The sequence below is a fragment of the Armigeres subalbatus genome, chromosome 1 (assembly GCF_024139115.2).
Source record: "Armigeres subalbatus isolate Guangzhou_Male chromosome 1, GZ_Asu_2, whole genome shotgun sequence".
Lineage (NCBI taxonomy): Eukaryota > Metazoa > Arthropoda > Insecta > Diptera > Culicidae > Armigeres > Armigeres subalbatus.
In genome coordinates, this window is record NC_085139.1 from 266,606,180 (window position 1) to 266,623,903 (window position 17,724).

At 39.5% G+C, this 17,724-nt stretch overlaps 1 protein-coding gene across 6 annotated transcripts in view; it reads right to left on the reverse strand.

The window, feature by feature from the left end:
* LOC134207367 (carbonic anhydrase-related protein 10) overlaps window positions 1-9,906 on the reverse strand; it is a 136,030-nt gene extending 126,124 nt beyond the window's left edge. Inside the window, exon 1 of one of the 6 annotated variants that reach the window (XM_062683093.1) lies at window positions 9,575-9,906. The gene's annotated coding sequence lies outside the window, so the exon portion shown is untranslated. Of the gene's footprint in view, window positions 1-9,230; window positions 9,256-9,384 lie in introns of those variants that run through there. The other 5 variants (XM_062683090.1, XM_062683088.1, XM_062683089.1 and 2 more) reach the window with 5 other exon arrangements.
* Window positions 9,907-17,724: the final 7,818 nt, after the last annotated feature.

Consider the following 17,724-nt stretch of genomic DNA (forward strand, 5'->3'; position numbering starts at 1 on the left):
TCTTTTCAAACTATGTAAAATAAGATTAATATTCTCATGGGTTGTGCACACACACATTATGTGTTCCTGAATTGGAAAGAAGCTTACATTGCCTTGGCCGAAGGCTTGCAAATGAGGAAAACCTATTTTAATATTATCGTGAATTTCCTTGAAGCGTGTGTACGCTTCTTTCAAAGTCGTCATCATTAATCGTTTTTGGATTGCTTGACGCTTTCCATCTTTTTTACTGATACATAATCTTTTTGACCAGGCATAGCTCGACTTACTTCATCATCTTCAAAATATTGAACTACTATTTCTTTTGTCTCATCTGTTAATGCAGTACTAGACCTAGTATTTTTGGTTGAAAGACAGTTATTCTTCAATTGTTTTGCCTCTTTTACTGTATTTCTATTGGTTTTGAACTCATCAATGGCATCCTGAATAGACCACGAACTTGGCAGCATCGACAAAATCAATAATTTTTCTTTCCTTGTCGTGGCTGCATTCGAGAACCTTTCCTTCATATTTATAATTACCTCATCGTAGTCTGTATTTTCCACATCATCAGGTCCTAATTTGAAGAGGTTTCTTCGTACAGCTTCGTTTATTTCACGGTATTTTTCTCCGGGTAATAAACGTAGTCCATCTTACTCCATTTAATCGGAGTCACTTTTATCCCAGCTATGCCCTCGTTAAAGCGTTCGATGTTGACCTTTTGGATACACTCATCTTCCGATTGATTTGTTGAAACAGATTTCGCTGATGGTACGGTGGCAAGGCTCTCAGCACTTAATACTTCTGGTAATTCCTCAGTTGTTGTCGATACATCTGGCAATTCCTCAGTTGCTGTCGTTTTCGAACTTCCTGCGCTCTGCTCAACCGATGATATACAGATTGCTCTTTTGTCAACGTTTAGACGGCAGGACGTGCAAATGCGTAAATTTGTATTCAATGTGGACATTGGAGCATAACCAGGCGCTTTCAGTTTATCTATGGTGCTTTCGGTGAGATTTCGTAACTCTTTTGAACTCAAACGGCCTACAACAGTTGAGAAAGCGGCTACTCATGTTGTTCGTAATATTTCAATAAACAAAATCACTTTTAAGTTTTTACTGACTAGTTTGGTGTCATTTGCTTGACTGAAGAAAAAAATTACTATAAGATCTTTAACAACCTTAGTAGTAGTAATTTTTTTGCTTTTTCGTGAGCATTGTCATGGTATCATGCATTTGTTGTTGTTGAAGATACCCGTTTCCTCCCGATCATAAAGTCTATTCTCTAAGAGGTATATTTTTTGCAGGTAAACTATAGACGTACACGTGTATATAAATCTTTGATTTTGCAGCTTTTGTCTTAAAAATAACATTTCTGATATGTTTCTATCAACGTTATTATGAACAGGTTTCAACACTATTAAAAGAATTTTTCGCCAGTCACGTGCAATGAAAATTATGACACTATCAATACTTTTGATCACAACACTGGATCGTGTCTAAGTTTCTTATAGATGCTATGAATAATTAAATCAAAATATCATGAAAACAACTTGTTTAAATCACGTCCCTTAACAATAAAATCTGCATCAAACTGCAATTCTCGAAATAACTTACACAGAAAGAAAATTTTTTTTACTAAATGTGAAAATTGTGAAATGTTTGAAATATCGTAACTTTCTTGTTTATTAGTTTACCATCACCAAATTTTTATGGTAGATAGCTAATATAATGGACCGTTTTCCCTAAAAAATTACGTTCGAAAAAGATAGGGTTTTGAGATATTTGAGTTTTTGTGACAAAAATGATATTTTTAAAGGGAAATTTTTTTTTTTACTGTGCACATTTTCTTAAGAATCACCATTTAGTTGTCTAACTTTGCTGAAAAAATCATAACAATCGAACATTCCGTTTTTGCTGTGCAGCTTTTTAAATATTTTTGAACCATTTTCACATACACCCTTTTGAAAAGTTAGTCGTGACTCAATATGAAGATTTGATATCGAAAAATGACGATTTAGATGAAATTGAAAAACTGTGCAGAGTTTCAAATATTTTCGAAATGGTCGCTCAGGATCGACTGACATGCCCCCGTGGAATGCCTCAGTTATTAACTGCGAGGTTTCTAAGCCAGGTTACCATTTTTGCATTCGTATATCATGAGGCTAGCACGATGATACTTTTATGCCCAGGGAAGTCGAGACAGTTTCCAATCCGAAAATTGCCTAGACCGGCACCGGGAATCGAACCCAGCCACCCTCAGCATGGTCTTGCTTTGTAGCCGCGCGTCTTACCGCACGGCTAAGGAGGGCCCGCAGTGATGTTATGAACAGCATAATCGAGTTCGGACCGGCAGTTGATAGTCTACCCGAGTAGACGAAAATAGCTAAATAATATCAAATGTTGATAAGATAGCAAAATTAGATATGGACATGATTGATATAAGAGATAAAAGATCAGGCAACAATATCAATATTTTGCACTAAAATATCATGAGGATATCAAGATATGTTATTTGTAATAAGTAATCGATATCAAGTGCCATTAGTTTTTTCTTATACATAGCATATCTTGATATTTAAATGATATTTCGGTGCAAATTTTTGATATTGTGACCTGTTCTTTTATCTCTTATATCAATCAAGTCCATATCATGCTTTGTTTTTCTGTTCATAGCTTCTACCCGGGTAGTGGAGCATTTGCGAAATTCGCAACAAGTATTTTATTTGTCAAATCCAGCATTACTACATGATTTGGTTGCCAAGCTGCATGTGGATTATCGTTTAAAGTGGGCCACATTTAAAAGCTCGTTGCCAGAGCCAAATCTTACTGCGTTTAGAAGGTTCATGTCTTCTATGGTGGAACTAGCCTACGAAATGGCGGATGATTTCCTCCCGGAAAGATCCAACAAAGTGAGGGCTAAAAATCGAGTAGGGAATAGAGTGTAAAACGGTCAGGGGTCTCGTTTGAGCTAAATCGTTAAAAATTTGGCACTCTATCAAGTGGATCTTATTGCTTGTTTCAAATTATTATGAGTGCAACATGTTTTACTACATTCAAATAATGATAATTATTCTGTATACTAAAGACGTAATGTAAACTACGGCTGAAATGCCATGGTGATGTAATTTTTGATGTGCAGTATTTAAGCTTTTAGAACATAAATCGGGAAAACTGATCCGCATGATCCTCGAGGATCAAAACTCGATTTTTTTGAGAATTTTTAAAGAAATTGGATCATGGTAGGGTAAAACGGACACGTTCTGGTGTGGGTAATATGGTCCATGTGAAGTACACCCAATATTTTTTATACGGTTGGTATTCTTTAATTTCCCGGTTAACTTCATTTTTCACAGCTTTTTAAATACCACCTGAATTTTCTTTGATTTTTTGTGATTTTTTTCTTGGGGTTAACTTATAGTTTCATTAACGCTAAAGGTCTTAATCGACTAAACCCCACCCGTGTAAAAAAACTGGGTGTACAAACATTTTTTCCACCAAAATTTTATTTTGAAAAGTTAGTATTGTTTACCTCCGAAAGCACCAATCATTCATTGCAAAATTCGAATTTCCGAGTTTTGTTTAGACCAATAGCATTTTAAAGTGATTTATTGATGTAACATACTTTTTGCCTTTCTCGTATACTAAGTATACGTAAAGGCTATATGATCGCTCCAAAAACAAACTTTTTATAGAAGGCTCGGAGACCCATAGTGTTATATACCGATCGACTCAGCTCGACGAATTGAGGTGATGTCTGTGTGTATGTGTGTGTGTGTGTATGTGTGTGTGTCTGTGCGCACCCACCCCAAAAAAAATGTCACTCATTTTTCAACTACTTATCTTTAACCGATTTACTCGCAACAAGTTGCATTCGACGCAGGATACTCTACCATTGTTTCCTATTGAAAATTGGTCAGATCGGACTATGGGCTCGAAAGTTATGGCCAAAATACCACTTTTTTATAGAAAAAAATAGTAAAAAAATGTCACTCATTTTTCAGGCACTTATCCTTAACCGATTCACTCGCAACAAGTTGCATTCGACGCAGGATACTCTACCATTGTTTCCTATTGAAAATTGGTCAGATCGGACTATGGGTTCGGAAATTATGGCCAAAATACCACTTTTTTCTAGAAAAATTGAGTAAAAAAATGTCACTCATTTTTCAGGCACTTATCCTCAACCGATTTACTCGCAACAAGTTGCATTCGACACAGTATACTCTCCCATTGTTTCCTATTGAAAATTGGCCAGATCGGACTATGGGCTCAAGAGTAATGGTCAAAATGCTATTTTTATAATTCACGAGAAAGGCACCATCACCGCTAGGTGGATTAATCAGGGTTTTTAGTAAAATCATTGAAAGTTACCAATATATCCAATATATTAATTATTACCCAACAGTTTTATTTCAAAAGGCACATTTTTTAGATGCTTATCCTGTATATACAATTCATCAACTAAACTTACTGTTTTAGCCCGGGCAGAAGCCATGAACAGAATATCTTAACATGATATGGTTTTGATTGATATAAGAGATAAAAGAACAGGCAACAATAACAAAAATTTGCACCGAAATATCATTTGAACATCAAGATATGCTATGGATAAGAACAAACTAATGGCACATGATATTGATCACTTCTTACAAATAGCATAATTTGATCTCCTAATGATATTTTAGTGTAAAATATTGATATTGTCGTCTGATCTTTTATCTCTTATATCAATCATGTCAATATCTCATTTTGCTATCTTATCAACATTTGATATTAATGAGCTATTTTCGTCTACTCGGGAGGACATTTCTTAACCTTCCGGGACTCGCACCGTTGTAAAAAGTACAACACATTAAGTAAAAATAAGATAACTTTTTAATCAGTTGGACCAATTTGCACCAAACCACCATGTATTCCTCAAAAAATTAGTTCTTCATCAATTGAAAAATAATAAAAGTGATTCGATAGAAGGCTCGGGTAAATATAGCTAAATAAAAGGCTCTGGTGCACTGGGAAAAGTGACCAGTAATGAATTATTTATTTATTTCATTAACAATTCATAATAAAGTAACGCGATTTATTCTATATCATTTCAGATAATAACCTTGGAGTTAATTCGCAGTTCTCACTCACCTATGACCGTAGGTGGCCACCAGGCGGCCTTCCGGAAAACCCGGAACGTCCGTAAAAATGGTAATTTTGTGAAGTTTGTTCTAGAGCAGCGCAATTTTTTCTAAACCATTTCTGAAGGTGATGTTAAAGAAATTCCACAAATCTTATTGTGCTATAACCGAACGTGGCCATCAGACGGTCTTCCTTATAATGCGGAACGTCTGTAAAAATTGTCATTTTGGAAAGTTCGTCCTAGAGAAGCGCATTTTTTTCTAAACCATCTCTGATGGGGATGTTTGAGCTAAAACACATTTGGAGTTAATTCGCAGTTCTCACTCACCTATGGCCGAAGGTGGCCACCAGACGGCCTTCCGGATAATCCGAAACATCCGTAAAATTGGTAATTTTGTAAAGTTCGTCCTAGAGCAGCGCAATTTTTCTAAACCATTTCTGATGGTGATTTTGGATGAAATTCTCAGTCAATACTCTGCTATGACCGCAGGTGACCACCAGATGGCCTTTGGGATAATCCGGAACGACCGTAGAAATGATGATTTAGGAAAGTTTTTTCTAGAGTAGCGCATTTTTTTCTAAACTTTTTCTGACGGTGATCTTGGGGATATTTCAAAGTCTTAATCAGCTATGACTGCACGTGGCCACCAGGCGGCCTCCCGAATAATTTGGAAAACCCATAAAACGGTCATTTCGGATGGTTCGTCATATAGTAGCGCAATTTTTTCTAAGACATTTTTGATGGTGGTCTTAGTGTTAACTCACAGTTCTTACTCTGCAACGGCCGCAGGTGGCTGCCAGACGGCCTTTCCGCAAATCTGGAACGTCCGTGAATGGTCGTTTTGTACAGTTTGTCCTAGACCAACGATTTTCTTCTAAGCCATTTCTGATAATGACTAGGAAGTTAGTCAATTCTCTTTACCATCAAATATTGTATAAAGTTTTCCACCTTCGCCAAAGGTATAATAATAGCCCAAAAATATATGTACAGTAATATCCCGATTTTATCACCCCCTGGTGAAAAAAAAAATTTCATTTTTTTTAAATTCATTCCACAAATATGAATCATTTTATGCCTAGGAAAGGCCAAATGCGTGAACGGTACCCGTTATTTCTTGTTGAAATTGCTTACAGAATATTTCCCAGGTACTCAGAAGTCCTTCGTAATAAACTACAGGCGGTGAAAGTTATTTCATGAAAATCAATGCTGTTTTTGGTATTATTTACGAAAATAAAAAGAAAGACAAAAATTTTTGGCCTGCAAAATCGGGTCGAAAACGTGACAAAATCGGGACGTGATAAAATCGGATCGAAAATGTGATAAAATCGGGGGTAGACAAAATCGGGGAGTGACAAAATCGGGTCAACACTGTACTACGCAAACAAATGAATAATTAATTCTATCATAATAATACCTAAATAGTAGTCATTAATGATAATAACCACATTAGAAATTCGAGAGATATTGGTCTTATTTGGCCAAAAAGAAGCTATTTCAGCTAGAAAACTTTGTTGGGATGTGATAGGAACGCAAAATACGGAATTCTAATTGGATGTAAGAAATAATAAGAAAATTATTTTGAGCTTTTTAGTGGAATGTTTTCACCTGTCATAAGACGAGTTTATACAATCCCATTGATCCTCCTCTTCAAATCTATAAAAGTACTACGCTCGTTCCGCTTGGATGCCATTTTGATAAGAAAATTATTTTGAGCTTTTTAGTGGACAATGGGATTGTATAAACTCGTCTTATGACAGGTGTAAGAAATAAATTTTTCCTGCTTTTCCAATACTAACAGTTACTGTTAGACTAGTCAAGTTGAAGGTACAGGATTGAAATGGAAACGCTACGGAAATCCATTTCCTGTTCTTGCGATTGCTGTAACATGAGAAGTATACAAAAAGAAACAAAGTAGGCGAATGAAATGGGCCTGAGATCGAACCAAAGGCATCCTGTGTATGAGGCAGAAACGGTAGTTATATGACACACTTTTCTGAACACATTGGTTTTTAAATTCCAAATAACTGTAAATGACGGCACTTTTAAATATTCTGCGACATCTAACAAAACTGGTTGATCCATATTTCACCACCCAGCGAATGTAAGCCAAACTAAACAGTTTTTCAGAATAATGGTTTTTATCCTCGAGCAGCTGTGAAGAAGACGTCCACTCTCTAATATCACAGATCCGGGGTTATATAATCAAACTGGTGGTCTCACATGTACTATTGCTACTCTACGGATGAATTTTAAACATCACAATATTTCAACATATTTATTGGTTTCCAATGCTCGAACAACTTTATAACAACGAACTGATCTCTCATATAAAGTAGCGCCACCTTGCGGATGAATTCTAAACTAATTAGCTTCTTAACATATTGGATTCCAATCCTCGAACAACTTTGTAGAAGACGGCAACTTTCTAATTCCCACAGATCCCGAGATATCTAACCAAACTAATAACTCATATACACTAGCGCCGCCTTACGGCCGAATTCTGAACTTAACAGTTTCTCAACATATTGGTTTTCAATCCTGGAACAACTTTGTAGGAGATGGAAATTTCCTAAATACCATAGATCTCGAGATATCGAACCAAACTGGTATTTTCATGTACACTAGCGCCGCTCAGTGGGAGAATTCTAAATCCATTTTTTTCTTGACTCATAGGGCCGCATGGGATTATAGATGGATTTTGATTTTTTCAGAGTTTTTAGAGTTTCTAGAATTATTATAAGAAACATTGCGTCATTTATTGTGAAGATGGATTATTTTCACCGGTGTTCCGTTGGTTCCGGATCTTCCGGAGGACCAGCAGAAGATCCATTGGACTTGAAAAATGTCCTCAATGAGAGAATATATCCCCTTTATTATTTTCCCGAAAAAATCACGTTGATATCATTTGAATTGGCTTCATTATAACTAATTTTAGGACTGTTGTACTTTTTACAACACGCGAGTTCTCGTGTTATGAAAGTTGAAGCGAGTTGCGGAAGGTTAACATGTCCGTTTACTCACACCCTATGTGCATTTCACCCGCACACTTTTAAACCGATATTTGTTCATCCTAATTTTCATTGTCAAAAAATCACAAAATCCGATTGTGTTCCACAAAATTGACTTCAAGCCATCGTAGTACTTCTATTTTAAATTCACGTAAGTGGTTTAGGACCCTTAATCTACAGTGGACTACAAACATCAAGAGGAACGAATCTAAATCTCGACGAACCGCTATGGAAGTATCAGGCACAGGATCGTCCAAAAGGTTCGAACAATCGGATGCACCAACTATGAGTAGCCTATTGCTTCCCTCACAGTCTATGCATTATGGGGATTTGACTAACCACTTCATGAATATTCGAACGCACCATCAAAAATATTCATCGGTCTTGACAATTGGAAACTCACTGTATCTTTGAAAATTAGAGAGAGGATGGAAAGATCTCATCGCAGCGAAAAGGCAAAATGCATCATCACAATGCAGCGCCGTTTTGCATAGGGCCGTATAATAAGCAAGCTAGATGCCCACAGTGATGACTCATGCTCTCTGATTGCTCACATGCACGTGAAATGATCATTTACACGCTGTAGACCAGGTCATACTAATTTACCCAAAGATCAATTCTTCATCAAAACTATTCCCAACAGATGTGGCATTTGTTTTGTTGAAAACTCTGTAGATCACATTTTATTGAAGTGTATCAAATACAATAACGTTAGTTACGTCGATCTTTAAATAGCTCTAGATAATAAATAAATCGAAGAAAATAACATCTTAACATTTCTAAAACAATGCAATCTGTACTAAAAGATTTGATGGTTTTCTTCCTTGAGAATGAATCTACTTCTTTTTCTTCTTCTTCAATAACGGTATATTCCAACTAGAGCTTGACCTGCTTTTCGACTTAGACCCCAGAATGAATCTACTAGTGTATATTAAATCCAGATTTTGCTACAAAGTTGAGCACTATTTCTTAGATGCTCTTATGATTTCGGTAAAATCACATATCTGTGAACATGTGTGTAGGTGAGGAGTAGACATAATAAATGGCATTAAATGTATGATCCAATGTCCAAGTTGTCTTTATATTGTATGAAACTTCTTCTTACTTGATAACCATTACTTAGACAACCTTATAATGATGCTGTAAAAATATTGCACTTTATCTTTACAATCGTTGTCCCAATATTATGGCAACCCAAACTCAGTTAAATTTCATTCAATTTCACTATTTTTTAACGTATTTTTAACCTCTACTATAAAGACATCATTCATACCGGAAGGCAGTGTCACATTGCACAAAATCCATAATCATAAGCACTGACCGGATGTTATTCCAAAACTGATTTCTTCTTTTATTAGCAACATATCACTAAATCTTCGTACATTCGCAGAATTTTTCACGCAACTTGTGTGATAACACAGGAAAGCAACCCCGCTTGTTCACAGCAATCCCCAGGAGCACACCATTTCAGCAGTCAACACCATCCCGATTCCACCAAACTCGCCGACACGGGGGCGGCGGTATGGAGCTATCAGCTGATCCCGAACAACCCGATCGAAGATACGCAGCTGCGTTCCGTCTGTCCATCCCGTCGTCGCCGGACTGTTTGTGCGTCGAGTAGTACTACAACTATAATACTGCACTGCTAGTATTCCAAAAATAGTGCTATGGGAGCTATGGAACTGCAAATACACACCACACAGCTCTATCCAACATCAATGTTCATCTACCACACGTGGGGGAGGAAACGCGTTTCGCGACCGGTTCGTTTCGCTGCCGAAAGGACACTAACTCCGGCGACGGTCCAGTCCTAGCAAGCTGGTTCGGCCGTGCCAAAATCATATCGAACGATTAGCAAATTTTGTTCCAGAAGTACGAAGGCAAACCGTTATCACTCTGTTTACATCCAGGATCGAATGAGACGGTGGCACATTTAAAGGGGGAACGAACGAGATGAATCTATTTGGCCGTGCTATGAATGGGGAAGAAGGTGAATGGTAAGCTTGAAGACATTGTTTGGTGTTGGGGAATCGAATTGGTGGAGCGCATGCGTGGGGGATAATGTGGAGTAAAGTTGAAAGGAATCAAAACAAAAACGCCGATTGAAATTGTTGTTACGAGTTTGAAAGTGAATGTGATGCAATGATTGATGTATTTTTCGATGCAGTAGTTAACAACTTGACGGTCCTGAGTGTTTACCATTTTATGGAATGGTTTATGTGCAACATTGAACAAATAGATGAATTCAACTCTTTTCATCTCTGAACTAGCATCTGACCACTGACGAAAACTCTGGGGAAGAACCTAATGTACATAGGAAAAATAACCATTAGGGCAGCACATCCTATTTCCGTCCGAACGTTTAAGCTTGGAAACGTTCCAACCATATGACTTGATTTTGTGTGCATCACTAGTAAGCTATAAATGATGGCCATGAACAAAAAACCAAGTAATTCGGTTGCAATGCGCCCGAGTAGTAAACGTTGTGAAGAAGAATAGGCAGTGCAGATCGCAGTGTTTAATACCCTATTTAAAATCTACTTTATTTTTGCCTCCCGAAAATGGATTCCATTTACAATACATTCCCACATCAGGTCCAACACCATTTGGGCTATCGTGTTCTCTGCCAGACACCATACACTTAAAGCCAATTTGTTCCCCTCTTTTTAACTCTTAAGCGATCAGAAAAATATATTAAGCTCGTTTAGTGGAATGTATTAAACCGTCTAAGACGAATTAAGTACTGTCCATTTAATTCCACCAGTTAATTTTCGTTATCTTTGCAGATACGTATTTCGACCACAACTGTGTGGTCGTCTTCAGTGTCTTGTACTTGACTCGACTTGTGGAACTGGTGGAATTAAATGGACAGTACTTAATTCGTCTTAAGCGATGCTTATTCATAGGCGTAGGCCTGATTTGAAGCCTTAGTGTAGATAGAGAAATCGACCTTTAAATGAACTGCCCTATTCTCTCAGAATTGCGTTCAAGAGATTCGAAACCAGCACTGTGATCTACACCAATATGTAAACTAGATCGATAGACCATGTCAGAGCATTATCTACTATTTCGTTTCAGGTTCAGTTGCGGAGTTGTAGAGAAAATGGCAATCCACACAAAATAAGAAATAGATTACAGTTAAAACATTTTTTTATGTCTATGTCGCTCAAATGTGTAATTAATTTTGATCCACCTCTTAAAACTCAATTGTAGAGAAATATAAAAGTGTCAGTTTCTCTCATAAAAAATCGAGAAGAGTTCGATTTAAAAATATAGTTGGTGTAATTATTAATTGAGGGGGTCAAATGCAAAGAGGTGTAACAAAAACTGCTCCGGTCGAAACAGGCGCGATCTTCAAAAGTTTGAAGTAGCCATCGAGTACGTAAGTACAGACTGCTGCGCGTTTGTTCGGTCATCCAAAACGCGATTCTCCTCAGTTTTCATATGCCACCGGGCGTGCATGTTTTAACTTTTTACTCGTTCCCATCCCATAGATCTCATCATTTACCAAAGTGAATCCAGACAAAATATCCTATACAACTAACACAATATCACATCCCAAGACAATCGTGGAGATGCAGAGGTGTTCTCGGTCTCTAATAGCAAGGAGAGCTAAACTAACAAATATTCCCTTCCTTCGACCGTAAGGACGTGGCCAGCGCCGTTATTGACTTTAAATATTTGAACATCCATCTGCTTCTAACCTCCTCAATTTGTCTTATAATTTATCCAAAGCCACGTGTCTGTTTATTGGAATTCTTCAAAACATCCCCACAATAACGCGTTATTTATAAGATATCCTATCGGTGTAGAAAAAGAATGCAGAGGAAAAAAACATGGTTTGCCACACTTTTATTACATTTGCTTTCATTGACAGCATGTTTTGCTCCACATCTGTCTATCGCAATCATCGTCGATGGGGAAAACCTAAACTGCGCATCCGCCATATTTCCTCTCCTCTTTTACGATAAATACCCAGTCAAGCTCCCAAACAGCCAGAGGAGCAACCCAGTAGGAATTTACAACAAGTTTTATTTTAGTGCTACCTTCTTCTACCTTCTTCTCAGCCACACTCGCACTACCGAAGTCTATCCTTGAGTCGAGTTGGAGCCAAACCACAATACTGGTGCGGAACAGCCGCGAGTGAAATTGTGTGTATGAGAAAAGTTGAATTCCGTGTCATTTCGCACTGATTGTTTCCGATTTGGCGTCTCAATGCAAAAGCTGTTGAATGATCCCAAGAATAAGATAAATTTTCCAGACTGTCAAAACTAATGCCTGCTTCATCTGCCTATCTATATAATTCGAAGAAATGAATGGTTGGGCGAAAATCGATTTCTTGGTTTTAAAGCGATTGTTTTGCTTGTAAGCAAACATTGGCGTAGCTGGGAATGGGTTTGATGAGAAAGACTCGCGGTTCGGTCGAGGTTAGGGATTAGGGACAATAATACAGTAGGATTTATTTATTTATTTATTCAGACTAAGGCCGAAGTGACCTGTATGGTATATAAGAGTCTTCTCCATTCGGCTCGGTCCATGGCTACACTTCGCCAACCACGCAGTCTCCGGAGGGTCCGTAAGTCATCTTCCACCCGATCGAACCATCTTGTCCGCTGCGCACCTCGCCTTTTTGTGCCCGTCGGATCGTTGTCGAGAACCATTTTCACCGGGTTACTGTCTGACATTCTGGCTACGTGCCCGGGTCACCGTAGTCGTCTGATTTTCGCGGTGTGAACGATGGATGATTCTCCCAGCAGCTAATGCAACTCGTGGTTCATTCGCCTCCTCCACGTACCGTCCGCCATCTACACCCCACCATAGATGGTACGCAGCACTTTTCTTTCGAAAACTCCAAGTGCGCGTTGGTCCTCCACAAGCATCGTCCAGGTCTCGTGTCCGTAGAGGACTACCGGTCTAATGAGCGTTTTGTAGATTGTCAGTTCGGTACGGCGGCGAACTCTATTCGATCAGAGCGTCTTGCGGAGTCCAAAGTACGTACGATTTCCCGCCACTATGCGTCTCTGAATTTCTCTGTTGGGATCATTTTCGGCAGTCACCAGTGAGCCCAAATACACAAGTTCTTCTGCCACCTCGATTTCGTCACCACCGATGCAAACTCGCGGTGGGTGGCTCACATTGTCTTCTCTTGAACCTCTTCCTATCATGTACTTCGTCTTCGACGTGTTGAGGACTAGTCCGATCTGCTTAGCTTCCCTCTTCAGTGTGATGTAGGCTTCCTCCATCTTCTCAAAGTTACATGCCATAATATCTATGACGTCGGCGAAGCCAAATAGCTGGACGGACTTATTGAAAATTGTACCACTCGTTTTAATCCCTGCTCTTCGTATTACCCCTTCCAAAGCGATGTTGAATAGCAGACGCGAAAGACCATCACCTTGCCGTAACCCTCTACGCGTTTCGAAGGGACTCGAGAATGCCACTGAAACTCGAACTACGCATATCACCCGATCCATCGTCGCTTTGATCAACCGTGTCAGTTTATCCGGAAATCCGTATTCGTGCATTAGCTGCCATAGCTGGTCCCGATCGATTGTATCATATGCGGCTTTGAAGTCGATGAATAGATGATGTGTGGGCACGTTGTATTCGCGACATTTTGCAGTACTTGGCGAATGGCGAACACCTGGTCTGTGGTGGAGCGTTCGCCAATAAAACCCGCCTGGTACTGCCCCACGAACTCTCTTGCAATTGATGTTAGTCGGCGGCATAACATTTGGGAGAGTACCTTGTAGGCGGCGTTCAGCAATGTGATTACGCGGTAGTTGCTACAATCCAGATTATCGCCCTTTTTGTAGATGGGACACACGACACCTTGCATCCACTCCTGCGGCAAAACCTCATCCTCCCAAATCTTGGTAATGACCCAGTGCAGCGCTCTAGCCAGTGCCTCACCACCGTGTTTAAATAGCTCTCTTGGTAGTTGGTCAACCCCAGGGGCTTTATTGTTCTTCAGCCGGCCAATCTCCTCCTGGATTTTCTGAAGATCTGGAGCCGGTAAAATTATGTCCTGCACGCGTTCTCCCAGGTCCATCACCATACCGCCATCTTCGTCTGCCACATCGCCATTCAAGTGTTCTTCGTAGTGCTGCGCCACCTTTGGATCACCTCACGCTCGTTCGTAAGAAGGTTCCCGTTTATGTCCTTACACATATCAGGCTGTGGCACGTGGCCCTTACGTGAATGGTTTAACTTCTCATAGAACTTTCCTGTGTTATTAGCGCGATGCAGGTGCTCCGTCTCTTCACGGTGTCGATCTTCCAGCTGGCGCTTTTTCCTCCGGAAAATCGACTTTTGTCTGTTCCGCGTTTATATCGTGCCTCGTTCGCCCTCGTGCGGTGTTGCAGCAATCTCGCCCATGCTGCATTCTTCTTTTCCACTAACTGCTCACATTCGCCGTCATACCAGTCGTTTCTCTGATCCGGGGGCACCGTGCCAAGTGTAGCGGTTGCGGTGCTACCAATGGCGGATCGAATATCTCTCCAGCCATATTCAAGAGACGCTGCGCCTAGCTGCTCTTCCGTTGGGAGTGCAACTTCCAGCTGCTGGACGTATTCTTGCGCTAGTCTACTGTCTTGTAGCCGTCCAATGTTAAGCCGCGGCGTCCGACTTCGACGCGTGTTGTACACCGTCGAGAGTTTTGAGCGCAGGCATACTGCAATGAGGTAGCGGTCGGATTCAATATTCGCACTGCGGTAAGTGCGGGCGTTTGTGATGTCGGAGTAGAATTTACCGTCGATTAGAACGTGGTCGACTTGGTTTTCCGTTTCTTGGTTGTAGGTAAAATGTAGGGTGTTTAATTAATTGCAATGCTAATGTTCACATGGTTGACATTCTTGGTGATGTTTGACATCTGTAACGGGACAAAGACACATTTCCTTGGGTAGACAACAACAAGAGGAAAACATACGGATGGCGTTTAACCCTTTTGTTACCGACAGGGTACCCGGGTACCTTTTTCGTTTTCAAGTGAAATTTTTTTAGGGTTCTAAACAGCGCAGGAAATTGAAACTCCGTGAATGAAAATCCAGTGAGGGGGGGGGGGGGCTTGGGTTGGGGGCTTCTGAATATTTTTACCCCGTAATGTACCGAGAGGGTACCCGCGTATCCACGTTTTGGTATGACCATAACTTCGTCAGTTTTCAACCGATTTGGACGATTCCGTTTGCTATGGATTAAGAAATTCATCCTGCATCCGATCCATGTCACATAGTGGCCGCAAATTCATTCTGAAGAAACCCTGGCAATATGGGTATCAAAATTCTTGAAGTTGTTTCGGAAACATCTTATTCATGTAGTTGAGACAATAGGATGGATATGAACCGGAACGGTCATTCTGTAACAGGTTCCCGGAGAGCCCATAGTGGAGAAAAAATTCTTTAGAATAAACCCTGGCAATATGGGTATCAAATCTCCTTGAATTGTTTCGGAAATATGTTATCCATAAAGTTGAAACCATAGGATGGATATCAACCAGAACAGTCATCCTAGAACCAGTTCCCGAAAGGCCTTTAGTGGCCACAAACTCATTTAGAATACACCCTGGCATCAAAATTCTTGGAATATTTTCGGAAACATGTTTTTTTCCAAAAAGATGGGAATGATGTTGGGTCATCAGGCTGAATGACCGTTAGGCCGAATGGTTATTGGGTCGAATGACAAGTGAGGAGTGAATAGTGAGAAGTGAGCAGTGAGAAGTGGAAAGTAAAAAGTGAAAAGAGAAAAGTGAAAAGTGAAATGAAAGAAATGAAAAGAGAGACAAGAGAAGTGGAAAGAGACACAGTGTTGACCCGATTATGTCACTCCCCGGTTTTATCTACCTCCGACTTTATCACATTTTCGACCCGATTTCATCACGTTCCGCTTCTGTCATGTTTTTGACCCATTTTGTCACGACAAAAAAAATTGAAAATTTTAGTCGTTCTTTTTATTTTTGTAAATTATTCAGCAAACACCAATTTGTAAGTATGTGGTTCATTATAAATCATATCTGAGTACCTGTCAAGAATTTTAAAGTATTTTTGACAAGAAATAACGGAAAAAGAAGACAGCATGAGTTTCTTCTAAATGAGGGGCCCCACGGAAACCTGAATGAAGATGAATGAAGAATGACCGGTCCATTTTCAAACCTAATGATCCAAAAGATCATGTCTCGAGACAATTTCATGAATTTTGATACCCATCCATTGTCAAACCATCCTATGGTCCAATAACTTATCAGATCATGCTTCCGAAACAATTTCATAAATTTTGATACCCATATTGCCAGTGTTTCATCAGAATGAGTTTGTGGCCACTTTAGGCCCGACGGGAACCTGTTCCCGGAATAACCGTTCCGGGATTTAATCATAAGATGGTCCTGTAACGTAGTTAAGTTATATTCTTTAGATTTCCACCGAAGTTTGACACAGGAAATCTTCATTTGGTTGAATATATATCTTCAATGTATACAGGGTGTTCAATAAGTTCGAATACACTTTCAAAAAGTGTTTAAAAATTGTAATTAAATTATTTCTTTTCCCGGTTACATTCCATTGAAAGTATTGTTTATAAGGAACGTTTGTAACATTTCTTCTGGAATGACCTTTATTTTGTACTTCTTCACGAGCTTCAAACGTTTTTGAAATCCATCGCAATTAAGCGGCACGCACGGTCTGCATGGGCATTTCGTTCCAGATTTTGAGAATTACGTCTTGAACTGGTCCAAGTTACTGACCTTGTATTCGTACAGCTTTAACATAATAAAGGACCAAACAAGAAAGTTAAGAGGGTTCAAATCGGGGAAGCTGGGAGGTCGCAAAGTTTTGTCCAAAAAGTCGATGAAATTGTCCCCATATAAGGCTTAAATCGCATTTTCCGTGTATAAAGGGTTATCGTCCTATTGGAACATGTAGGGCTGATCTCCGTCTTATCACCGGGCCACTGGGGGATATCAATCTTCCCCAAAAACTCAGTTTTGTAGTACACCGCAATGATTTTGACCTTCAAAAAATGCTGTTTACAATGCCCCAATCCATTTTTACCGCGCGTAATGCAACGTACACACCAGTCAAGCAGTTGGACGAACATTGACTCCGCCCCCAAGAAAACGCTTCGGTTGCTGCTTTGTTTGAACGTGTGTGAAGTTGTTCGAACAACCATTTGACAGTTGGCGGCTCGGTTGGAAAAAATTAAAACGGTTTGATTTTGGTTTGAGTTGCCGGGGGTGGAGTCAAGGTTCGCCGAACATGTTTGAGCATTTGTAGTGAAGTTGCACAAACCCCCATATATTTTTTTATGGTTGGTGCTCGAGTTGGTGCTTCGGTCGTTCGTGTGTGATATTGTTGGTCGAATAAAATGATTGTTCGTGTCGCTGTTGGTAGAACTTGATGGATGTTTGAATAAACGAGAGGTGGAGTCAATGTTGGTCAAACTGCTTGACCGTGTGTACGTTCCATAATAAACAAACAACAAGTGACAGAATGTCAACACCACACACATCCGTTAGCGTATATATACCGCTAACGCTGACACCAATACTTATACAGAATATGTACATTGGGCTTACAAACACAATTATCAAACATTTGTATTCGAATTTGTTAAGCACCCTGTA